Source organism: Penaeus chinensis, chromosome 15 (genome assembly GCF_019202785.1).
Source record: "Penaeus chinensis breed Huanghai No. 1 chromosome 15, ASM1920278v2, whole genome shotgun sequence".
Classification (NCBI taxonomy): domain Eukaryota; kingdom Metazoa; phylum Arthropoda; class Malacostraca; order Decapoda; family Penaeidae; genus Penaeus; species Penaeus chinensis.
In genome coordinates, this window is record NC_061833.1 from 8,989,510 (window position 1) to 8,994,509 (window position 5,000).

Consider the following 5,000-nt stretch of genomic DNA (forward strand, 5'->3'; position numbering starts at 1 on the left):
GATATTTATATATCTATCTTTTTATCTTTATATACATACACTGTAAATGTATGCATGTATATAAGAAATGTAGATTAATACTTTTAAGATCCCTGTCAGACCCGGATCTTTCACCGCTTTCAGATTCACACAAGCCGATAATCTACATAATTAATTATCCCTAAAGTATTTTTTCTAATGAGTGGGTAAAGGTAAAGAGACCTTTTAAACTGTCTTTATCTTTCATCCTTAAAACAAAGTGAAAGGATGCTAGCGAAGAACAGAGTCAAGACCATCATTAATACCAAAGTACTTTTCCTTTTAAGTTTCCCTCCCTAATGCATAGAATAAATACGAGCACTGGCCCACAATTAAAAAAGATGTCGCCTAACCACATTTATGAGAGAGAGTGAGAGAGAGAGAGAGAGAGAGAGAGAGAGAGAGAGAGAGAGAGAGAGAGAGAGAGAGAGAGAGAGAGAGAGAGAGAGAGAGAGAGAGAGAGACATAGAGAGAGAGAGTAAAAGAGAGAGAGACAGAAACAGAGAAAGAGACAGAGACAGAGAAAGAGACAGAGACAGAGACAGAAACAGAGACAGAGCCAGAGACAGAGACAGAGACAGAGACAGAGAAAGAGACAGAGACAGAGAGGGAGAGGAGTAGAGGAAATCACCAAAGCCGAAGCTCCTGCGTGTCCATCGTTACGTTCTTAGTTTCCCCGTTTAAGTTCACTCAAGGAGAAAATCAAAGAGGCATATAAAGAGAGGGAGATATTAGGGAGACGGAAGGTGGGCGAGGAGGACGGCGGGAGAAGGGGGAGGGACAAAATCAAAGGTTTCGGAAAGTTTTACGGCGTTCTGATTCACCAAAGTTTGAAGGATTGAACTTATTGAGGGGAAAAAGAAATGGATATTTAATGAATAAAGATTTCTTATTACATTTTCCCTTCACTGTGAATAACTTTCAGGACTTGAGAAGTGGTCCCTCAGATGTTCTTTGCATTTTGTGTAGAAGGCAAACTTGTCTGGTTCTCATAAATATTTATGTGGATGAATGTAACTGAATGTTGATGGTGAGGCAGCCGAAGGATAGGTTTAAACACATACCAGAGGCGAGTTATATAAAAAGCAGTAATTGTGAAACGTGATATTACTTAACTGGAGGGATTATTATTAGAGAGAAATGAGAGAGAACAATATATAAGATCCTCAAGCTATAATTATGGACAATAAAGAGACAGTGAAACTACAGGATATGATTAAACGAGGCAGCATGGGATAAAAACGCATAACTATGAAATATGGAATTATTTAATTACAACGGATGTGTGTGATGTCTGAGATAATGGCACGATGTCATTCGAGAAAATGAAGTGAAATAGCCAAGGCAATCCGTAAGTACTTTCTTACGAAAAGTCAAAGAAGTAAATAGACGTCCAATGGGCCCAGGTCACGTGATCCGAGCAGACAAAGAGGAGGTTCGAACCATTAGTAACCCGAAGTGACCTTGTGCTGAGGACGAGACGCCACTACAGACAATTTCCTGAGATGTTTCTGTGGTTACTTTTAGAGAATCGACGGATCCGAAAGCATTCTCGCTCTAATTCCCTGCAAACTTTCTTCATTCATGCCTTTGGAAATTGGAATTAGAAAGACTTCTAATAATACTTTATCTTCAGGCTACGGGACTCGTTCAATTGCTTCCACTGTGGGACTGCAACAATGTGTTCTGTGTTTTATGTTCATAAATGCCTTTGGTAAAACGTTGGATGTTATTAATTAATTGCATCCAGATTTGCCTGCTGTGTGATATACGTTTTTGATGTTTGTTTTTTTTTCTACAAGGATATCATTAACTGGCAATTCCACGTGAGAATATATAAAGATGTAGGATTTATTCTAAAATCATGGAGAAATAAGATGTTTCATAAAGCTACACGTTTTACTTTTTTTTATGAAATAAGTAATATCATTCAGTCCTCTATTGTATTCTGATAATACTTTCGAAAAAATATTTTCGGTTAAAAGTAAATACACTTTCATGATTTTATTTACAGATCTAATACTGTTAATTAGTAATTAGCGATCAAACGAGAGTACTTTGGGAAATGGTCAGCTGAAGGAAATAAAATAACATATCATTTCCGTACCATATGGCGACGTGCACGCGAATATTTGCAGATGCGTATTTGAAACAAGGTTATCTTAGGTCATTTTGGAAACACAGTGGAGTTCTAGAAGGCCCGAGCACATTCTACATACTTAGTTCATCTTCACGATAGGCTGTTGCAATCACCATCATCTGAGGCGATGTAATTAGCATGAAAACTGACAATGTCATTTTAGAAACAATGATATTTCGTTCCTATTAATACTAGCTTCTCGCCATCACCAACAAAATCTGTGGTGATGTAATAGCATGAAATCTGACAACTACCACACACAAAGTAAAAATGAAAGAAAATAGAAAAGATAAGAAGAGAAAGGGAGAGAAAAAAAAAAAAAAAGCTAAACAGAAATAAACAAAACAAAAAAAAAAAGGAAAATAAAACATTGATACAAGAACCACACACAAGCTTCCCAGCCACACACGCCGTGGGCTCATACGAGAGCATAATTCTTAAACAGCTTCACCCGTGGAAACCTGGTTGGAAAATACTCCAGAGAGCCATCGGAGAGTGGAGAACCCTGCTCTCACGCTGGAACACCAAGAATATTTCTCTCGACATCGTCAGCAGAGGGAGAACAGGGGTGAGGAAATCCGAAATACGAAAATTTGAAGGAAAAAGGAATAAGATGGTATATGGCAAGAGTAAGTCTGTGTGTGTGTGTGTGTGCGTGCGCGTGTGTGTGTGTGTTTGTGTGTGTGTGTGTGTGTGTGTGTGTGTGTGTGTGTGTGTGTGTGTGTGTGTGTGTGTGTGTGTGTGTGTGTGTGTGTGTGCTTGTACGCGTGTGTACGTGGATATCACATGTTTACATATGTCTATGGGTCATAATACCCATACCCATTCATCAGCCATTCATCTGCCTATTTATCTATCTACTTTCCTATTTTTTCTCACTTATATATACAACTAGTCGCTTGCTCCTCACGTCTCAAAGGTGATGCAGAGTGAGTACAAGACACTGTTGAGATGTATATATATGAATGAGAAGAAATTAAAAATGTAAAAGAAATGAAAATATTTTTGTAGCATTTCACAGTGAAATATCCAGGGAATAGATCAGACTACACAGATTACAGCACATGACGCGAAGTCAGAGAACTTATTACTTTGAGCAACTGAAAAATGCGATCACTTATATATGTGATATATATGTCCATCACTTGCGTCGTGTACACACACACACACACACACACACACACACACACACACATATATATATATATATATATATATATATATATATATATATATATATATATATAGATATACATGTTTATATATAGATAAATATACGTATATATATATATATATATATATATATATATATATATTTATATAGATATATATATGTATATATCTATCTATATATATATATATATATATATATATATATATATATATATGTATACATACATATATATATATATATATATATATATATATATATATGTATATATATATATATATATATATATACACACACACATAAACACACACACACACACACACACACACACACATATATATACACGTGAATGTGTGTGTATTCGCATGTATAAGGGCGGTTGCTCATGTTATCCAATGGAAAATTAGCAAACAGAGAGCTTCCAGATATTTTCTGAAATTCCTATTAATAGTTATAGCAGTTTTAATACACTGAAATTGAGAATCTCTATTAATTCTAAACACTATTAAAGCTTACATGCTAGGATGAACCTCTGTTAATAAACACACACACAAAAAACAGCAACATCCAGACTTTTGTGATTTATAATTTCCTTTCTGATGCCATTAGATGAATCCTTAAAGATGTGTATATGAAATTCCATGAAAGGAAATCGCGCTTTAAGCAATCAAATGTTCCATTAACACATTTTATTTACGTATTTTTTTATTCATTTGTTTATTTATCTATTCATTCACCTCGTCACATACTTATTTATTTGTTTATTTCTTTTTTTACTTACTTTTTTAAGGACCAGAACCGTGGCAGTAAATGAATATGCGATATTTCATCTCAATCTGACGTTCTTTCGACGTCCGGCACAATGGCTTGTCCCTGGCCAGTCTTATTGTTCTATTTTCGTTTCGAACGGGATAAAATACCTTTTTTTTTTTCGTATGACTAAATGATTACGCCAATCTACGTTTGCCCATTCATTGTTCCATGCATTTATAATTGTGCGCCTTTACCCCTCCCTCCATCTACCCCCTCCCTCCCTCCGGTTTTTTTTTTTCTTTCGTGCTCTCTATCTCTTTCTCTTTCACTCTGTTCTCTCCGTTTCTCTCTTAATCTCTCTCTCATGTTCCCTTTCTAACTATCTATCTATTCGTCTATCTATCTGTCTGTCTATCTAGTGGGATGCATCTTTTTTCGGTGTTTAGTTGCTTCTTTTTTCAGTCGATAGATATATTTCTTTCAGTCAATAGATCTATCTACCTATCAGCCTATCTATCTGTAAACTCATCTTTTAAGCTGACCAATGTGAATTAAGGTACGGAGCCAACATCAATCCCCTCTCACGCCCACGCCCACGAGGAAGAAGAAAACAACTTCACAGCCAAGCCTCGATGTTGTCCTTCCCACGCCCATCCCCCCCCCCCCCCCTCCCCCGCCCTTTCGCCGCCCGCGCTCGTCCATCACACTTAATATAAACTTAATACTAGCGCAGCCTTGCCGGAACCTGGTGTATTTGGTGGTTAAACACTGACCCAAGATAAACAGGGTTTGCCTCCTCACCTCAGCACAAGATCAACAGCCTTCCATGATCCAATGGAATACCCCCCCAGCCCCTCCACACCCCCTCCACACCCACCTACCCTTCCATCTCTCTTATCTCCCCCCCCCCCCTTCCCT

At 37.2% G+C, this 5,000-nt stretch overlaps 1 protein-coding gene across 1 annotated transcript in view; it reads left to right on the plus strand.

Moving 5' to 3' along the window:
- LOC125032827 (lachesin-like) overlaps window positions 1-5,000 on the plus strand; it is a 69,541-nt gene that overhangs the window by 33,704 nt on the left and 30,837 nt on the right. The gene's annotated exons all lie outside the window — the stretch shown is intronic.